Here is a 22,126-nt window from a genome sequence, read left to right as displayed (position 1 = left end):
TGCTGGCCACAGGAAATGACATGATTTACGGAGTTATAAACTCCTCCCACAAATTTTATCGTATCAACACCAAATTTGAGTGGTGTTATCTGAAAGCTCTAGCGATGTTATATTGTGAAGATCTAGAGTTTTCGCAGAGGGGTGTGTCTGTGGCGGTATGACAAACCTCAACACTTCGCCATGGAACAGGAAGTCCTTATAACACAACCACACAATGTCCGATCTGCCTGAAACTTCACATGGTTGATAAACGTCATCTCTTGAACACATCCACATAACAATATTGAAGTGGGCGTGGCAAAATGACTCGACAGCGCCACCTAGAAAAATTAAACGGACGAGCCCCCGATCTACGAATCACGCACATGCACAAAAATTGGCACACTCCTCAAACATGGCAAAACATACGAAAAAGTCTCTTGGAGCCATATCTCAAACCCAACAGGAAGTAGGATATTTTTAACTTCCTGTGGCGAAAAAGTGGCACTTTTGCCATTTTAAGGCATTGTATTTTAACGAACTCCTCCTAGGGATTTTATCTGATAATTACCAAAATTGGGTTTTGTCATCTTAAAGCCTTGGTGATGTTAAATTGCGAAGCTTTAGAGTTTTCATCGATGGCCGTGTCCGTGGCGGGCTCGCAAACTTTGATGATTCGCCACAAAACAGGAAGTCGTTATAACTCAGGCATGCATTATCAGATATGCCTCAAAATTCACACATTTAATAACAGTCCTGACCTGAATACGTTTATATGCTGATATCCAGATAGAGTTATAGCGCCACCTGCTGGCCACGGGAAATGACATGTTTTAAATTGTAATACACTCCTTCCGCAAACTTTATTATATCAGCACCAAATTTGAGTGATGTTATTTAAAAGCTCTAGCGATGATATATTGTAAAGATCTAGAGATTTTGCAGAAGCGCGTGTCCGTGGCGGCATGACAAACCTCAACACTTCGCCATGGAACAGGAAATGCTTATAACTCAACCACACAATGTCCGATCTGCCTGAAACTTCACAAGGTTGATCATATTCCTCTCCTGAACACATCCACATAACAATATTGAGTCTGTCATAGCGTCACCTGCTGGCAGAAGGTAGTTTGGCTTGTAACTCGGCCACACAATGTCCGATCTGCCTGAAACTTCACATGGTTGATTAAATTCCTCTCTTGAAGACATCTACATTGCAATATTGAGTCACAGTCATAGCGCCACCTGCTGGCAGAAGATAGTTTGGCTTATAACTCAGCCACACAAAGTCTGACCAGCCTGAAAATTTACATGGTTGATTAAAATCCTCTGCTGAAGACATCTACATGCCAATATCGAGTCACAGTCATAGCGCCACCTGCTGGCAACAGGAAATTACATATAACTCAGCCAAACAATGTCCGATCTGGCTGAAAATTCACATGGTTGATAAGATTCCTCTACTGAAGGCATCTACATGCAAATCTTGAGTCACAGTCATAGCGCCACCTACTGACAAGAGAAAGTTTGGCATGAATGTGTGATTTTCTCAGGTTTTTTATATAAATCGGCTTAAATTAATATTGTTCGCTGTTCTCTGTCATTCTGAGGCCAACGGGCGGCGGTGAGCCCGGGTGCGAGGTCCCTATCATCGCTGCTTGCAGCTTTAATTAGGGACCGAGCACCGAAACGGTGCGTAGGCCCTATTGGAATTGCTCCGTTTATTATTATTATTATTATTATTATTCTTCTCTCCAATGAATCGCGATTTAGAGGGGCTAAACATGCCCGAAAACTCACGCAACTTTGCACACGCCTCAGAAGTGGCGAAAATTTACGTTTATTATGGGTCTCGGAAGTGGGTGTGGCAAAATGACTCGACAGCGCCACCTAGAAAAATTAAACGGACGAGCCCCCGATCCACGAATCACACACACGCACGAAAATTGGCACACCCCTCAAACACACCAAAACATACGAAAAAGTCTCTTGGAGCCATATCTCAAACCCAACAGGAAGTCGGATATTTTTCACTTCCTGCAGCGAAAAAGGGCCATTTTTGCCATTTCCAGGCGTCGTATTTTAACGAACTCCTCCTAGGGATTTTATCCAATCGACACCAAAATTGGGTTTTGTCATCTAAAGGCCTTGGCGATGTTAAATTGCGAAGCTTTAGAGTTTTCGTCGATGGGCGTGTCCGTGGCAGCCTCGCAAACTTTGACGATTCGCCACAAAACAGGAAGTCATTATAACTCAGGCATGCATCATCCGATCTGCTTCAAATTTCACACGTTTGATAAGAGTCCTGACCTGAACACGTTTACATGCCCATATCCAGATACAGTTATAGCGCCACCTGCTGGCCACAGGAAATGACATGTTTTACATCGTGACAAACTCCTCCCACAAATTTTTTCGTATCAGCACCAAATTTGAGTGGTGTCATCTGAAAGCTCTATCGTTGATATATTGTGAAGATCTAGAGTTTTTGCAGAGGGTCGTGTTTGTGGTGGCATGACAAACCTCAACGCTTCGCCATGAAAAAGGAAGTCCTTATAACTACACCACAGCTTTAGAGGTTTTGTCGATGGGCGTGTCCGTGGCGGCCTCACGAACTTTAACGATTCGCCACAAAACCGGAAGTCATTATAACTCAGGCATGCATTATACGATCTGCCTCAAAATTCAAATGTTTAATAAGAGTCCAGACCAGAACAAGTTTACATGCCGATATCCAGATACAGTTATAGCGCCACCTGCTGACCACAGAAAATGTCATGATTTACAAAGTAATAAACTCATCCCACAAATGTTTTCATATCAGCACCAAATTTGGTTGGTTGTGTATCTGAAAGCTCAAGCGATGATATATTGTGAAGATCTAGAGTTTTCGCAGAGGGGCGTGTATGTGGTGGCATGACAAACCTCAACGCTTCGCCATGAAAAAGGAAGTCCTTATAACTACACCACACAATGTCTGATCTGCCTCAAACTTCACATGGTTGATTAAATTTCTCTCCTGAAGACGTCTAAATGCCAATATTGAGTCAGTCATAGCGCCACCTAGTGACAGAAGGTAGTTTTGCTTATAACTCAGCCACACAATGTCCAATCAGCCTGAAACTTCACAGGGTTGATAAAAGTCCTCTCCTGAAGACATCTACATGCCAATATTGAGTCACAGTCATAGCGCCACCTGCTGGAAACAGGTAGTTTGGCTTATAACTCAGCCACACAAAGTCTGACCAGCCTGAAAATTTACATGGTTGATTAAAATCCTCTCCTGAAGACATCTACATGCCAATATCGAGTCACAGTCATAGCGCCACCTGCTGGCAACAGGAAATTACATATAACTCAGCCAAACAATGTCCGATTTGGCTGAAAATTCACATGGTTGATAAGATTCCTCTACTGAAGGCATCTACATGCAAATCTTGAGTCAGAGTCATAACACCACCTGCTGACAAGAGAAAGTTTGGCATGAATGAGTGATTTTCTCAGGTTCTTTATATAAATCGGCTTAAATTAATATTGTTCGCTGTTCTCTGTCATCCTGAGGCCAACGGGCGGCGGTGAGCCCGGGTGCGAGGTCCCTATCATCGCTGCTTGCAGCTTTAATTCTTCTTCTTCTTCTTCTTCTTCTTCCGCGGAATGAATCGCGGTTTTGAGGGGCTAAACATGCCCGAAAACTCACGAAACTTTGCACACGCCTCTGAAGTGGCGAAAATTAACGTTTATTATGGGTCTCGGGAAGGGGTGTGGCAAAATGACTCGACAGCGCCACCTAGAAAAATTAAACGTATGAGCCCCTGATCCACGAATCACGCACATGCACGGAAATTGGCACACACCTCAAACATGCCAAAACATACGAAAAAGTCTCTTGGAGCCATATCTCAAACCCAACAGGAAGTTGGATATTTTTCACTTCCTGCGGCAAAAAAGTGGCGTTTTTGCCATTTCCAGGCGTTGTATTTTAACGAACTCCTCCTAGGGATTTTATCCGATCGACACCAAAATTGGGTTTTGTCATCTAAAGGCCTTGGCGATATTAAATTGCGAAGCTGTAGAGTTTTCGTTGATGGGCGTGTCCGTGGCGGCCTCGCAAACTTTGACGATTCGCCACAAAACAGGAAGTCGTTATAACTCAGGCATGCATTATCCAATCTGCCTCAAAATTCACACGCTTGATAAGAGTCCTGACCTGAATACGTTTATATGCTGATATCCAGATACAGTTATAGCGCCACCTGCTGGCCACAGGAAATGGCATGTTTTACAGTGTGACTAACTCCTCCCACAAATTTTATCGTATCAGCACCAAATTTGAGTGGTGTTATCTGAAAGCTCTAGCGATTATATATTGTGAAGATCTAGAGTTTTCGCAGAGGGGCGTGTCCGTGGCACCATGACAAGCCTCAACGCTTCGCCATGGAAAAGGAAGTCCTTATAACTCAACCACACAATGTGCGATCTGCCTGAAACTTCATGAGGTTGATAAAAGTCCTCTCCTGAACACATCTTCATAACAATATTGAAGTGGGCGTGGCAAAATGACTCGACAGCGCCACCTACAAAAACTAATCGGACGAGCCCCCGATCCACGAATCACGCACATGCACGAAAATTGGCACACACCTCAAACATGGCAAAACATACGAAAAAGTCTCTTGGAGCCATATCTCAAACCCAACAGGAAGTCGGTTATTTTTAACTTCCTGCGGCGAAAAAGTGGCATTTTTGCCTTTTCCAGGCGTTGTATTTTAACGAACTCCTCCTAGGGATTTTATCTTATCAACACCAAATTTTGGTTTTGTCATCTAAAGGCCTTGGCGATGTTAAATTGCGAAGCTTTTGAGTTTTCATCGATGGGCGTGTCTGTGGCGGCCTCGCAAACTTTGACGATTCGCCACAAAACAGGAAGTCGTTATAACTCAGGCATGCATTATCCAATCTGCCTTAAAAATTCACACATTTGATAAGAGTCCTGACCTGAATACATTTATATGCTGATATCCAGATAGAGTTATAGCGCCACCTGCTGGCCACAGGAAATGACATGTTTTACATTGTAATATACTCCTTCCGCAAACTTTATTATATCAGCATCAAATTTGAGTGATGTTATTTGAAAGCTCTAGCAATGATATATTGTAAAGATCTAGAGATTTTGCAGAGGGGCGTGTCTGTGGCGGCATGACAAACCTCAACGCTTCGCCATGGAACAGGAAATGCTTATAACTCAACCACACAATGTGTGATCTGCCTGAAACTTCACAAGGTTGATCATATTCCTCTCCTGAACACATCCACATAACAATATTGAGCCTGTCATAGCGCCACCTTCTGGCAGAAGGTAGTTTGGCTTGTAACTCAACCACACAATGTCCGGTCTGCGTGAAACTTCACATGGTTGATGAAAGTCCTCTCCTAAGCACATCTACAAAATGATATTGAGTCTGTCATAGCGCCACCTGCTGATAGAAGGTATTTTGGCTTATAACTCAGCCACATGATCTCTGATCTGCCTGAAACTTCACATGGTTGATTAAATTCTTCTCCTGAAGACATCTACATTGCAATATTGAGTCACAGTCATAGCGCCACCTGCTGGCAGAAGATAGTTTGGCTTATAACTCAGCCACACAAATTCTGACCAGCCTGAAAATTTACATGGTTGATTAAAATCCTCTCCTAAAGACATCTACATGCCAATATCGAGTCACAGTCATAGCGCCACCTGCTGGCAACAGGAAATTACATATAACTCAGCCAAACAATGTCCGATCTGGCTGAAAATTCACATGGTTGATAAAATTCCTCTACTGAAGGCATCTACATGCAAATCTTGAGTCAGAGTTATAACGCCACCTGCTGACAAGAGAAAGTTTGGCATGAATAAGTGATTTTCTCAGGTTCTATATATAAATCGGCTTAAATTAATATTGTTCGCTGTTTTCTGTCATCCTGAGGCCAACAGGCGTTGAGCCCGGGTGCGAGGTCCCTTTCATCGCTGCTTGCAGCTTTAATTAGGGACCGAGCACCGAACGGTGCAAGGCCCTATTGGAATTGCTCCGTTTATTATTATTATTATTATTATTATTCTCGTCCGGAATGAATCGCGGTTTTGAGGGGCTAAACATGCCCGAAAACTCACGCAACTTTGCACACGCCTCAGAAGTGGCGAAAATTTACGTTTATTATGGGCTTCGGAAGTGGGCGTGGCAAAATGACTCGACAGCGCCACCTAGAAAAATTAAACGGACGAGCCCCCGATCCACGAATCACGCACATGCACGAAAATTGGCACACACCTCAAACATGCCAAACCATACGAAAAAGTCTCTTGGAGCCATATCTCAAACCCAACAGGAAGTCGGATATTTTTAACTTCCTGCGGCGAAAAAGTGGCGTTTTTGCCATTTCCAGGCGTTGTATTTTAACGAACTCCTCCTAGGGATTTTATCCGATCGACACCAAAATTGGGTTTTGTAATCTAAAGGCCTTGGCGATGTTAAATTGCGAAGCTTTAGAGTTTTCGTCGATGGGCGTGTCCGTGGCGCCCTCGCAAACTTTGATGATTCGCCACAAAACAGGAAGTCGTTATAACTCAGGCATGCATTATCAGATCTGCCTCAAAATTCACACGCTTGATAAGCGTCCTGACCTGAACACGTTTACATGCCAATATCCAGATATAGTTATAGCGCCACCTGCTGGCCACAGGAAATGACATGATTTACGGAGTAATAAACTCCTCCCACAAATTTTTTCGTATCAGCACCAAAATTGTGTGGTGTTATCTGAAAGCTCTAGCGATGATATATTGTGAAGATCTAGAGTTTTCGCAGAGGGGCGTGTCCGTGGCGGTATGACAAACCTCAACGCTTCGCCATTGACCAGGAAGTCCTTATAACTCAACCACACAATGTCCGATCTGCCTGAAGCTTCACATGGTTGATAAAAGTCCTCTTCTGAACACATCCACATAACAATATTGAGTCAGTCATAGCGCCACCTGCTGGCAACCAGAAGTTTGGCTGATAACTCAGCCACACAATGTCTGACCTGCCTGAAAATTCACATGGTTGAATAAAATCCTCACCTGAAGACATCTACAAGCCAATATCAAGTCACAGTCATAGCGCCACCTGCTGACAATAGGAAGTTACTTATAAATCAGGCAAGCAATGTTCGATCTGCCTGAAAAATTACATGGTTGATAAAATTTATCTCCTAAAGACATCTACATGCCAATATTGACACAGTCCAAGCGCAACCTGCTGACAGGAGGAAGTTTGGCATAAATCTGTGATTTTCTCAGGTTTTTTAAATATATATTGGCTTAAATTAATATTGTTCGCTGTTCTCTGTCATCCTGAGAACACCGGGCGGCGGTGAGCCCGGGTGCGAGGTCCCTATCATCGCTGCTTGCAGCTTTAATTATTATTATTATTATTATTCCGCCCCCTATCGGGGCACTTTTGAGGGTCTAAACATGCCCGAAAACTCATGAGAATTTGCACACACACCAAACCCGGTGTAAATAGCAGGTTGATATGGGTCTCGGAAGTGGGCGTGGCAAAATGACTCGACAGCGCCACCTAGAAAAATTAAACGGACGAGCCCCCGATCCACGAATCACACACATGCACGAAAATTGGCACACACCTCAAACATGCCAAAACATACGAAAAAGTCTCTTGGAGCCATATCTCAAACCCAACAGGAAGTCGGATATTTTTGACTTCCTGCGGCGAAAAAGTGGCGTTTTTGCCATTTCCAGGTGTTGTATTTTAACGAACTCCTCCTAGGGATTTTATCCGATCAACACCAAAATTGGGTTTTGTCATGTAAAGGCCTTGGCGATGTTTAATTGCGAAGTTTTAGAGTTTTTGTCGATGGGCGTGTCCGTGGCGGCCTCGCAAACTTTGACAATTCGCCACAAAACAGGAAGTCGTTATAACTCAGGCATGCATTATCAGATCTACCTCAAAATTCACACGCTTGATAAGAGTCCTGACCTGAACACGTTTACATGCCGATATCCAGATTCAGTTACAGCGCCACCTGCTGGCCACAGAAAATGACATGTTTTACAGTGTAACAAACTCCTCCCACAATTTTTTTCGTATCAGCACCAAATTTGAGTGGCGTCATCTGAAAGCTCTATCGGTGATATATTGTGAAGATCTAGAGTTTTTGCAGAGGGGCGTGTCCGTGGCGGCATGAAAAACCTCAACGCTTCGCCATGGAACAGGAAGTCCTTATAACTCAACCACACAATGTCCGATCTGCCTGAAACTTCACGTGGTTGATAAACGTCATCTCTTGAACACATCCACATAACAATATTGAAGTGGGCGTGGCAAAATGACTCGACAGCGCCAACTAGAAAAATTAAACGGACGAGCCCCCGATCTACGAATCACGCACATGCACGAAAATTGGCACACACCTTAAACATGCCAAAACATACGAAAAAGTCTCTTGGAGCCATATCTCAAACCCAACAGGAAGTCAGATATTATTAACTTCCTGCGGCGAAAAAGTGGCGATTTTGCCATTTTCAGGCGTTGTACTTTAACGAACTCCTCCTAGGGATTTTATCCGATCGACACCAAAATTGGGTTTTATCATCTAAAGGCCTTGGCGATGTTAAATTGCGAAGCTTTCCAGTTTTCGTCGATGGGCGTGTCCGTGGCGGCCTCGCAAACTTTAACGATTCGCCACAAAACAGGAAGTCGTTATAACTCAGGCATGCATTATCCGATCTGCCTCAAAATTCACACGTTTGATAAGAGTCCAGACCAGAACAAGTTTACATGCCGATATCCAGATACAGTTACAGCGCCACCTGCTGGCCACAGAAAATGTCATGATTTACAAAGTAATAAACTCCTCCCACAAATTTTTTCATATAAGCACCAAATTTGGTTGGTTGTGTATCTGAAAGCTCAAGCGATGATATATTGTAAAGATCTACAGTTTTCGCAGAGGGGCGTGTCTGTGGTGGCATGACAAACCTCAACGCTTCGCCATGAAAAAGGAAGTCCTTATAACTCAACCACACAATGTCTGATCTGCCTGAAACTTTACATGGTTGATTAAATTCCTCTCCTGAAGACATCTAAATGCCAATATTGAGTCAGTCATAGCGCCACCTAGTGACAGAAGGTAGTTTTGCTTATATCTCAGCCACACAATGTCCAATCAGCCTGAAACTTCACAGGGTTGATAAAAGTCCTTTCCTAAACACATCTACATGCCAATATTGAGTCACAGTCATAGCGCCACCTGCTGGCAACAGGTAATTTGGCTTATAACTCAGCCACACAATGTCCGATCTGCCTGAAACTTCACATGGTTGATAAAAGTCTTCTCCTGAACACATCTACATAACAATATTGAGTCAGTTATAGCGCCACCTGCTGGCAGAAGGTAGTTTGGCTTATAACTCAGCCACACGATGTCAGAACTGCTTGAAACTTCTCATAGTTGATAAAATTATTCTCCTGAAGACATCTACATGACAAAACTGAGTCACAGTCATAGCGCCACCTGCTGACAGGAGGAAGTTTGGCATAAATCTGTGGATTTCTCAGGTTTTTATATATATCGGCTTAAATTGTTATTGTTCACTGTTCTCTGTCATCCTGAGGCCACCGGGAGGCGGTGAGCACGGGTGCGAGGTCCCTATCATCGCTGCTTGCAGCTTTAATTATTCTTCTTCTTCTTCTTCCGCGGAATGAATCGCGGTTTTGAGGGGCTAAACATGCCCGAAAACTCACGCAACTTTGCACACGCCTCAGAAGTGGCGAAAATTTACGTTTATTATGGGCTTCGGAAGTGGGCGTGGCAAAATGACTTAACAGCGCCACCTAGAAAATTTAAACGGACGAGCCCCCGATCCACGAATCACACACATGCACGAAAATTGGCACACACCTCAAACATGCCAAAACATACGAAAAAGTCTCTTGGAGCCATATCTCAAACCCAACAGGAAGTCGCATATTTTTAACTTATTGCGGCGAAAAAGTGGCATTTTTGCCATTTCCAGGCGTTGTATTTTAACGAACTCCGCCTAGGGATTTTATCCGATCGACACCAAAATTGGGTTTTGTCATCTAAAGGCCTTGGCGATGTTAAATTGCGAAGCTTTAGAGTTTTCGTCGATGGGCGTGTCCGTGGCGGCCTCGCAAACTTTGACGATTCGCCACAAAAGAGGAAGTAATTATAACTCAGGCATGCATTATCAGATCTGCCTCAAAATTCACACGCTTGATAAGAGTCCTGACCTGAACAAGTTTACATGCCAATATCCAGATACAGTTACAGCGCCACCTGCTGGCCACAGGAAATGACATGATTTACGGAGTTATAAACTCCTCCCACAAATTTTATCGTATCAACACCAAATTTGAGTGGTGTTATCTGAAAGCTCTAGCGATGTTATATTGTGAAGATCTAGAGTTTTCGCAGAGGGGTGTGTCCGTGGCGGTATGACAAACCTCAACACTTCGCCATGGAACAGGAAGTCCTTATAACACAACCACACAATGTCCGATCTGCCTGAAACTTCACATGGTTGATAAACGTCATCTCTTGAACACATCCACATAACAATATTGAAGTGGGCGTGGCAAAATGACTCGACAGCGCCACCTACAAAAATTAAACGGACGAGCCCCCGATCTACGAATCACGCACATGCACAAAAATTGGCACACTCCTCAAACATGGCAAAACATACGAAAAAGTCTCTTGGAGCCATATCTCAAACCCAACAGGAAGTAGGATATTTTTAACTTCCTGTGGCGAAAAAGTGGCACTTTTGCCATTTTAAGGCATTGTATTTTAACGAACTCCTCCTAGGGATTTTATCTGATAATTACCAAAATTGGGTTTTGTCATCTTAAAGCCTTGGTGATGTTAAATTGCGAAGCTTTAGAGTTTTCATCGATGGGCGTGTCCGTGGCGGGCTCGCAAACTTTGATGATTCGCCACAAAACAGGAAGTCTTTATAACTCTGGCATGCAATATTCGATCTGCCTCAAAATTCACACATTTAATAACAGTCCTGACCTGATCAGGTTTACATGCCGATATCTAGTTACATTTATAGCGCCACCTGCTGGCCACAGAAAATTACATGTTTGACACTGTAACAAACTCCTTCCACAAACTTTCCCGTATCAGCACCAAAATAGAGTGGTGTCATCTGAAAGCTCTAGCGATGATATATTGTGAAGATCTAGAGTTTTTGCAGAAGGGCGTGTCTGTGGTGGCATGACAAACCTCAACGCTTCGCCATGGAACAGGAATTTCTTATAACTCAACCACACAATCTCTGATCTGCCTGAAACTTCACATGGTTGATAAAAGTCCGCTCCTGAACACATCCACATAACAATATTGAGTCAGTCATAACGCCACCTGCTGACAGGAGGAAGTTTGGCATAAATCTGTGATTTTCTTAGATCTTTTTTTATATATTGGCTTAAATTATTATTTTTGTCTGTTCTCTGTCATCGTAAGGTCACCGGGCGGCGGTGAGCCCGGGTGCGAGGTCCCTATCATCGCTGCTTGCAGCTTTAATTCTTCTTCTTCTTCTTCTTCTTCTTCTTCTTCTTCTTCTTCTTCTTCCGCGGAATGAATCGCGGTTTTGAGGGGCTAAACATGCCCGAAAACTCACGCAACTTTGCACACGACTCAGAAGTGGCGAAAATTTACGTTTGTTATGGGCTTCGGAAGTGGGCGTGGCAAAATGACTCGACAGCGCCACCTAGAAAAATTAAAAGGACGAGCCCCCGATCCACGAATCACGCACATGCATGAAAATTGGCACACACCTCAAACACGCCAAAACATACGAAAAAGTCTCTTGGAGCCATATCTCAAACCCAACAGGAAGTCGGATATTTTTGACTTCCTGCGGCGAAAAAGTGGCGTTTTTGCCATTTCCAGGCGTTGTATCTTAACGAACTCCTCCAAGGGATTTTATCCGATCGACACTAGAATTGGGTTTTGTCATCTAAAGGCCTTGGCGATGTTAAATTGCGAAGCTTTAGAGTTTTCGTCGATGGGCGTGTCCGTGGCGGCCTCGCAAACTTTGACGACTCGCCACAAAACAGGAAGTCACTATAACTCAGGCATGCATTATCCGATCTGCCTCAAAATTCACACGCTTGATAAGAGTCCTGACCTGAACACGTTTACATGCCGATATCCAGTTACAGTTATTGCGCCACCTGCTGGCCACAGGAAATGACATGATTTACACTGTAACAAACTACTCTCACAAATTTTATCGTATCAGCACCAAAATTGGATGTTGTCATCTGAAAGCTCTAGCGATGATATATTGTGAAGATCTAGAGTTTTTGCAAAGGGGCGTGTCCGTGGCGGCATGACAAACCTCAACGCTTCGCCATGGAAGAGGAAGTCCTTATAACTCAGCCACACAATGTCCGATCAGCCTGAAACTTCACATGGTTGATAAAATTCCTCTCCTGAACACATCCACATAACAATATTGAGTCAGTCATAGCGCCACCTGCTGGCAGATGGTAGTTTGGATCATAACTTAGCCAAACAATGTCTGACCTGCCTGAAACTTCACATGGTTGATTAAATTCTTCTACTGAAGGCATCTACATGCCAATCTTGAGTCACAGTTATAGCGCCACCTGCTGGCAGAAGGTAGTTTTCATTATAACTCAACCACACAATATCCGATCAGCCTGAAACTTCACATGGTTGATCAAAGTACTCTCCCGTGCACATCTAAATAATTATATTGAGTCTCTCTTAGCGCCACCTGCTGGCAGAAGGTAGTTTGGCTTATAACTCAGCCACAAAATGACTGATCTGCCTGAAAATTCACATGGTTGATAAGAATTTTCTCCTGAAGACATCTACATGCCAATCTTGAGTCACAGTCATAGCGCCACCTGGGGACAGGAAGAAGTTTGACATAAATTTGTGATTTTCTTGGGTTCTTTATATACATCTGCTTAAATTAATATTGTTCGCTGTTCTCTGTCATCCTGAGGTCACCGGGCGGCGGTGAGCCCGGGTGCGAGGTCCCTATCATCGCTGCTTGCAGCTTTAATTAGGGACCGAGCACCGAAACGGTGCGTAGGCCCTATTGGAATTGCTCTGTTTATTAGGGACCGAGCACCGAACGGTGCAAGGCCCTATTGGAATTGCTCCGTTTATTAGGGACCGAGCACCGAAACGGTGCGTAGGCCCTATTGGAATTGCTCCGTTTATTATTAGGGACCGAGCACCGAACGGTGCAAGGCCCTATTGGAATTGCTCCGTTTCTTATTATTAGGGACCGAGCACCGAACGGTGCAAGGCCCTATTGGAATTGCTCCGTTTCTTATTATTCTTCTTCTTCTTCTTCCGCGGAATGAATCGCGGTTTTGAGGGGCTAAACATGCCCGAAAACTCACGAAACTTTGCACACGCCTCAGAAGTGGCGAAAATTTACGTTTATTATGGGTCTCGGAAAGGGGTGTGGCAAAATCACTCGACAGCGCCACCTAGAAAATTTAAACGGACGAGCCCCCGATCCACGAATCACGCACATGCACGAAAATTGGCACACACCTCAAACACACCAAAACATACGAAAAAGTCTCTTGGAGCCATATCTCAAACCCAACAGGAAATTGGATATTTTTGACTTCCTGCGGCGAAAAAGTGGCGTTTTTGCCATTTCCAGGCGTTGTATTTTAACAAACTCCTCCTAGGGATTTTATCCGATCGACACCAAAATTGGGTTTTGTCATCTAAAGGCCTTGGCGATGTTAAATTGCGAAGCTTTAGAGTTTTCGTCGATGGGCGTGTCCGTGGCGGCCTCGCAAACTTTGATGATTCGCCACAAAACAGGAAGTCGTTATAACTCAGGCATGCATTATCCGATCTGCCTCAAAATTCACACATTTGACAAGAGTCCTGACCTGAACACGTTTACATGCCAATATCCAGATACAGTTATAGCGCCACCTGCTGGCCACAGGAAATGACATGTTTTACAGTGTGACAAACTCCTCCCACAAATTTTATCGTATCAGCACCAAATTTGAGTGGTGTTATCTGAAAGCTCTAGCGATGATATATTGTGAAGATCTAGAGTTTTCGCAGAGGGGCGTGTCCATGGCGGCATGACAAACCTCAACGCTTCGCCATGGAACAGGAAGTCCTTATAACTCTACCACACAATGTGCGATCTGCCTGAAACTTCACATGGTTGATAAAAGTCCTCTCCTGAACACATCTTCATAACAATATTGAAGTGGGCGTGGCAAAATGACTCAACAGCGCCACCTACAAAAATTAATCGGACGAGCCCCCGATATACGAATCACGCACATGCACGAAAATTGTCACACACCTCAAACATGCCAAAACATACGAAAAAGTCTCTTGGAGCCATATCTAAAACCCAACAGGAAGTCAGATATTTTTAACTTCCTGCGGCAAAAAAAGTGGCATTTTTGCTATTTCCAGGCGTTGTATTTTAACGAACTCCTCCTAGGGATTTTATCTGATCAACACCAAAATTTGGTTTTGTCATCTAAAGGCCTTGGCGATGTTAAATTGCGAAGCTTTAGAGTTTTCATCGATGGCCGTGTCCGTGGCGGCCTTGCAAACTTTGACGATTCGCCACAAAACAGGAAGTCGTTATAACTCAGGCATGCATTATCAGATATGCCTCAAAATTCACACATTTAATAACAGTCCTGACCTGAATACGTTTATATGCTGATATCCAGATAGAGTTATAGCGCCACCTGCTGGCCACGGGAAATGACATGTTTTAAATTGTAATACACTCCTTCCGCAAACTTTATTATATCAGCACCAAATTTGAGTGATGTTATTTAAAAGCTCTAGCGATGATATATTGTAAAGATCTAGAGATTTTGCAGAAGCGCGTGTCCGTGGCGGCATGACAAACCTCAACACTTCGCCATGGAACAGGAAATGCTTATAACTCAACCACACAATGTCCGATCTGCCTGAAACTTCACAAGGTTGATCATATTCCTCTCCTGAACACATCCACATAACAATATTGAGTCTGTCATAGCGTCACCTGCTGGCAGAAGGTAGTTTGGCTTGTAACTCGGCCACACAATGTCCGATCTGCCTGAAACTTCACATGGTTGATTAAATTCCTCTCTTGAAGACATCTACATTGCAATATTGAGTCACAGTCATAGCGCCACCTGCTGGCAGAAGATAGTTTGGCTTATAACTCAGCCACACAAAGTCTGACCAGCCTGAAAATTTACATGGTTGATTAAAATCCTCTGCTGAAGACATCTACATGCCAATATCGAGTCACAGTCATAGCGCCACCTGCTGGCAACAGGAAATTACATATAACTCAGCCAAACAATGTCCGATCTGGCTGAAAATTCACATGGTTGATAAGATTCCTCTACTGAAGGCATCTACATGCAAATCTTGAGTCACAGTCATAGCGCCACCTACTGACAAGAGAAAGTTTGGCATGAATGTGTGATTTTCTCAGGTTTTTTATATAAATCGGCTTAAATTAATATTGTTCGCTGTTCTCTGTCATTCTGAGGCCAACGGGCGGCGGTGAGCCCGGGTGCGAGGTCCCTATCATCGCTGCTTGCAGCTTTAATTCTTCTTCTTCTTCTTCTTCTTCTTCCGCGGAATGAATCGCGGTTTTGAGGGGCTAAACATGCCCGAAAACTCACGAAACTTTGCACACGCCTCTGAAGTGGCGAAAATTTACGTTTATTATGGGTCTCGGGAAGGGGTGTGGCAAAATGACTCGACAGCGCCACCTAGAAAAATTAAACGTATGAGCCCCTGATCCACGAATCACGCACATGCACGGAAATTGGCACACACCTCAAACATGCCAAAACATACGAAAAAGTCTCTTGGAGCCATATCTCAAACCCAACAGGAAGTTGGATATTTTTCACTTCCTGCGGCAAAAAAGTGGCGTTTTTGCCATTTCCAGGCGTTGTATTTTAACGAACTCCTCCTAGGGATTTTATCCGATCGACACCAAAATTGGGTTTTGTCATCTAAAGGCCTTGGCGATATTAAATTGCGAAGCTGTAGAGTTTTCGTTGATGGGCGTGTCCGTGGCGGCCTCGCAAACTTTGACGATTCGCCACAAAACAGGAAGTCGTTATAACTCAGGCATGCATTATCCAATCTGCCTCAAAATTCACACGCTTGATAAGAGTCCTGACCTGAATACGTTTATATGCTGATATCCAGATACAGTTATAGCGCCACCTGCTGGCCACAGGAAATGGCATGTTTTACAGTGTGACTAACTCCTCCCACAAATTTTATCGTATCAGCACCAAATTTGAGTGGTGTTATCTGAAAGCTCTAGCGATTATATATTGTGAAGATCTAGAGTTTTCGCAGAGGGGCGTGTCCGTGGCACCATGACAAGCCTCAACGCTTCGCCATGGAAGAGGAAGTCCTTATAACTCAACCACACAATGTGCGATCTGCCTGAAACTTCATGAGGTTGATAAAAGTCCTCTCCTGAACACATCTTCATAACAATATTGAAGTGGGCGTGGCAAAATGACTCGACAGCGCCACCTACAAAAACTAATCGGACGAGCCCCCGATCCACGAATCACGCACATGCACGAAAATTGGCACACACCTCAAACATGCCAAAACATACGAAAAAGTCTCTTGGAGCCATATCTCAAACCCAACAGGAAGTCGGTTATTTTTAACTTCCTGCGGCGAAAAAGTGGCATTTTTGCCTTTTCCAGGCGTTGTATTTTAACGAACTCCTCCTAGGGATTTTATCTTATCAACACTAAATTTTGGTTTTGTCATCTAAAGGCCTTGGCGATGTTAAATTGCGAAGCTTTTGAGTTTTCATCGATGGGCGTGTCTGTGGCGGCCTCGCAAACTTTGACGATTCGCCACAAAACAGGAAGTCGTTATAACTCAGGCATGCATTATCCAATCTGCCTTAAAAATTCACACATTTGATAAGAGTCCTGACCTGAATACATTTATATGCTGATATCCAGATAGAGTTATAGCGCCACCTGCTGGCCACAGGAAATGACATGTTTTACATTGTAATATACTCCTTCCGCAAACTTTATTATATCAGCATCAAATTTGAGTGATGTTATTTGAAAGCTCTAGCAATGATATATTGTAAAGATCTAGAGATTTTGCAGAGGGGCGTGTCTGTGGCGGCATGACAAACCTCAACGCTTCGCCATGGAACAGGAAATGCTTATAACTCAACCACACAATGTGTGATCTGCCTGAAACTTCACAAGGTTGATCATATTCCTCTCCTGAACACATCCACATAACAATATTGAGCCTGTCATAGCGCCACCTTCTGGCAGAAGGTAGTTTGGCTTGTAACTCAACCACACAATGTCCGGTCTGCGTGAAACTTCACATGGTTGATGAAAGTCCTCTCCTAAGCACATCTACAAAATGATATTGAGTCTGTCATAGCGCCACCTGCTGATAGAAGGTATTTTGGCTTATAACTCAGCCACATGATCTCTGATCTGCCTGAAACTTCACATGGTTGATTAAATTCTTCTCCTGAAGACATCTACATTGCAATATTGAGTCACAGTCATAGCGCCACCTGCTGGCAGAAGATAGTTTGGCTTATAACTCAGCCACACAAATTCTGACCAGCCTGAAAATTTACATGGTTGATTAAAATCCTCTCCTAAAGACATCTACATGCCAATATCGAGTCACAGTCATAGCGCCACCTGCTGGCAACAGGAAATTACATATAACTCAGCCAAACAATGTCCGATCTGGCTGAAAATTCACATGGTTGATAAAATTCCTCTACTGAAGGCATCTACATGCAAATCTTGAGTCAGAGTTATAACGCCACCTGCTGACAAGAGAAAGTTTGGCATGAATAAGTGATTTTCTCAGGTTCTATATATAAATCGGCTTAAATTAATATTGTTCGCTGTTTTCTGTCATCCTGAGGCCAACAGGCGTTGAGCCCGGGTGCGAGGTCCCTTTCAACGCTGCTTGCAGCTTTAATTAGGGACCGAGCACCGAACGGTGCAAGGCCCTATTGGAATTGCTCCGTTTATTAGGGACCGAGCACCGAACGGTGCAAGGCCCTATTGGAATTGCTCCGTTTATTATTATTATTATTATTCTTTTCCGGAATGAATCGCGATTTTGAGGGGCTAAACATGCCCGAAAACTCACGGAACTTTGCACACGCCTCAGAAGTGGCGAAAATTTACGTTTATTATGGGTGTCGGAAGTGGGCGTGGCAAAATGACTCGACAGCGCCACCTAGAAAAATTAAACGGACAAGCCCCCGATCTACGAATCACGCACATGCACGAAAATTGGCACACACCTCAAACATGCGAAAACATACGAAAAAGTCTCTTGGAGCCATATCTCAAACCCAACAGGAAGTCGGATATTTTTAACTTCCTGCGGCGAAAAAGTGGCATTTTTGCCATTTCCAGGCGTTGTATTTTAACGAACTTCTCCTAGGGATTTTATCCGATCGACACCAAAATTGGGTTTTGTCATCTAAAGGCCTTGGCGATGTTAAATTGCGAAGCTTTAGAGTTTTCGTCGATGGGCGTGTCCGTGGCGGCCTCGCAAAGTTTGACGGTTCGCAACAAAACAGGAAGTCATTATAACTCAGGCATGCATTATCCGATCTGCCTCAAAAATCACACATTTAATAACAGTCCTGACCTGAACACGTTTACATGCCAATATCCAGATACAGTTATAGCGCCACCAACTGGCCACAGGAAATTACATGTTTTACAGAGTAACAAACTCCTCCCACAAATTTTATCGTATCAGCACCGAATTTAGATAGTGTTATCTAAAAGCTCTAGCGATGATATATTGTAAAGATCTAGAGTTTTCAGAGAGGGGCGTGTCCGTGGCGGCCTGACAAACCTCAACGCTTCGCCATTGACCAGGAAGGCTTTATAACTCAACCACACAATGTCTGATCTGCCTGAAACTTCACATGGTTGATTAAATTCTTCTCCTGAACACATCCACATAACAATATTAAAGTGGGCGTGGCAAAATGACTCCACAGCGCCACCTATAAAAATTAAACGGACGAGCCCCTGATCTACGAATCCCGCACATGGACGAAAATTGGCACACACCTCAAACACCCCAAAACATACGAAAAAGTCTCTTGGAGCCATATCTCAAACCCAACAGGAAGTCGGATATTTTTAACTTCCTGCGGAAAATAAGTGGCATTTTTGCCATTTCCAGGCGTTGTATCTTAACGAACTCCTCCAAGGGATTTTTTCCGATCGACACCAAAATTGGGTTTTGTCATCTAAAGGCCTTGGCAATGTTAAATTGCGAAGCTTTAGAGTTTTCATCGATGGGCGTGTCCGTAGTGACCTCGCAAACTTTGACGATTCGCCACAAAACCGGAAGTCATTTTAACTCAGGCAAGCATTATCCGACCTGCCTCAAAATTCACACGTTTGATAACAGTCCTGACCTGAACACGTTTACATGCCAATATCCAGATACAGTTATAGCGCCACCTGCTGGCCACAGGAAATGACATGTTTTGCACTGTTACAAACTCCTTCCATAAAATTTATCGTATCTGCACCAAAATTGGGTGATGTTATCTGAAAGTTCTAGTGATGATATTTTGTGAAGGTCTAGAGTTTTCACAGAGGGGCGTGTCCGTGGCGGCATGACAAACCTCAACGCTTCGCCATGGAAGAGGAAGTCCTTATAACTCAACCACACAATGTCCGATCTGCCTGAAACATCACATGGTTGATTAAAATCCTCTTCTGAACACATCTACATAATAATACTTAGTCTGTCATAGTGCCACCTGCTGGCAGAAAGTAGTTTGGCTCATATTTCAGCCACACAATATCTGATCTGCCTGAAACTTCACATGGTTGATTAAAAGCCTCTTCTGAAGACATCAACATGCTAATATTGAGTCATAGTCATAGCGCCACCTGTTGACAAAAGGTAGTTTGGACCATAACTCAGCCACACAATGTCTGACTTGCCCGAAACTTCACATGGTTCATTAAAATCAACTCCTGAAGACATCTACATGCCAATATTGAGTCACAGTCATAGCGCCACCTGCTAGCAAAAGGAAATTACTTATAACTCAGCCAAACAATGTCCGAGTTGCCTGAAACTTCACATGTTTGATAAGATTCCTCTACTGAAGGCATCTACATGCCAATCTTAAGTCACAGTTATAGCACCACCTGCTGACAGGAGGAAGTTTGGCATAAATCTGTGATTTTCTCTGGTTCTTTATATATATATTGGCTTAAATTATTATTGTTCGCTGTTCTCTGTCATCCCGAGGTTACCGGGCGGCGGTGAGCCCGGGTGCGAGGTCCCTATCATCGCTGCTTGCAGCTTTAATTATTATTATTATTATTATTATTATTCTCGTCCGGAATGAATCGCGGTTTTGAGGGGCTAAACATGCCCGAAAACTCACGCAACTTTGCACACGCCTCAGAAGTGGCGAAAATTTACGTTTATTATGGGCTTCGGAAGTGGGCGTGGCAAAATGACTCGACAGCGCCACCTAGAAAAATTAAACGGACGAGCCCCCGATCCACGAATCACGCACATGCACGAAAATTGGCACACACCTCAAACATGCCAAACCATACGAAAAAGTCTCTTGGAGCCATATCTCAAACCCAACAGGAAGTCGGATATTTTTAACTTCCTGCGGCGAAAAAGTGGCGTTTTTGCCATTTCCAGGCGTTGTATTTTAACGAACTCCTCCTAGGGATTTTATCCGATCGACACCAAAATTGGGTTTTGTAATCTAAAGGCCTTGGCGATGTTAAATTGCGAAGCTTTAGAGTTTTCGTCGATGGGCGTGTCCGTGGCGCCCTCGCAAACTTTGATGATTCGCCACAAAACAGGAAGTCGTTATAACTCAGGCATGCATTATCAGATCTGCCTCAAAATTCACACGCTTGATAAGCGTCCTGACCTGAACACGTTTACATGCCAATATCCAGATATAGTTATAGCGCCACCTGCTGGCCACAGGAAATGACATGATTTACGGAGTAATAAACTCCTCCCACAAATTTTTTCGTATCAGCACCAAAATTGTGTGGTGTTATCTGAAAGCTCTAGCGATGATATATTGTGAAGATCTAGAGTTTTCGCAGAGGGGCGTGTCCGTGGCGGTATGACAAACCTCAACGCTTCGCCATGGAACAGGAAGTCCTTATAACTCAACCACACAATGTCCGATCAGCCTGAAACTTCACATGGTTGATAAACGTCATCTCTTGAACACATCCACATAACAATACTGAAGAGGGCGTGGCAAAATGACTCGACAGCGCCACCTAGAAAAATTCAACGGACGAGCCCTCGAGCTACGAATCACGCACATGCACGAAAATGGGCACACACCTTAAACATGCCAAAACATACGAAAAAGTCTCTTGGAGCCATATCTCAAACCTAACAGGAAGTCAGATATTATTAACTTCCTGCGGCGAAAAAGTGCCAATTTTGCCATTTTCAGGCGTTGTATTTTAACGAACTCCTCCAAGGGATTTTATCCGATCGACACCAAAATTAGGTTTTATCATCTAAAGGCCTTGGCGATGTTAAATTGCGAAGCTTTAGAGTTTTTATCGATGGGCGTGTCCGTGGCGGCCTCGCAAACTTTGATGATTCGCCACAAAACAGGAAGTCGTTATAACTCAGGCATGCAATATTCGATCTGCCTCAAAATTCACACATTTAATAACAGTCCTGACCTGAACACGTTTACATAGCAATATCCAGATACAGTTACAGCGCCACCTGCTGGCCACAGGAAATGACATGTTTGACATTGTAACAAACTCCTTCCACAAACTTTCCTGTATCAGCACCAAAATAGAGTGGTGTCATCTGAAAGCTCTAGCGATGATATATTGTGAAGATCTAGAGTTTTTGTAGAGGGGCGTGTCTGTGGTGGAATGACAAACCTCAACGCTTCGCCATGGAACAGGAAGTACTTATAACTCGACCACACAATGTCTGATCTGCCTGAAACTTCACATGGTTGATGAAAGTCCTC

The 22,126-nt window shown here is 43.7% G+C and overlaps 2 long non-coding RNA genes across 2 annotated transcripts in view; both read right to left on the bottom strand.

Moving 5' to 3' along the window:
- The window catches only part of LOC147846242 (uncharacterized), a 61,725-nt gene extending 39,599 nt beyond the window's left edge, over positions 1 to 22,126 (bottom strand). The window contains exon 1 of the long non-coding RNA XR_015478317.1: positions 21,719 to 22,126. This is a non-coding gene — a long non-coding RNA (uncharacterized LOC147846242). The remainder of the gene's footprint in view (positions 1 to 21,718) is intronic.
- On the bottom strand, positions 13,318 to 20,469 carry LOC147846243 (uncharacterized). Its single transcript, XR_015478316.1, has 4 exons — positions 19,115 to 20,469; positions 15,963 to 16,605; positions 14,323 to 14,469; positions 13,318 to 13,535 (listed from the first exon to the last, which is right to left on the bottom strand). It is a non-coding gene; the product is annotated as an uncharacterized LOC147846243 (long non-coding RNA).

The sequence above is a fragment of the Danio rerio genome, chromosome 2 (assembly GCF_052040795.2).
Source record: "Danio rerio strain M-AB ecotype USA chromosome 2, GRCz13ab, whole genome shotgun sequence".
NCBI lineage: Eukaryota > Metazoa > Chordata > Actinopteri > Cypriniformes > Danionidae > Danio > Danio rerio.
The sequence above is the reverse complement of the archived record's forward strand: the minus strand, read 5'-3'. Positions and strand labels throughout refer to the sequence as shown.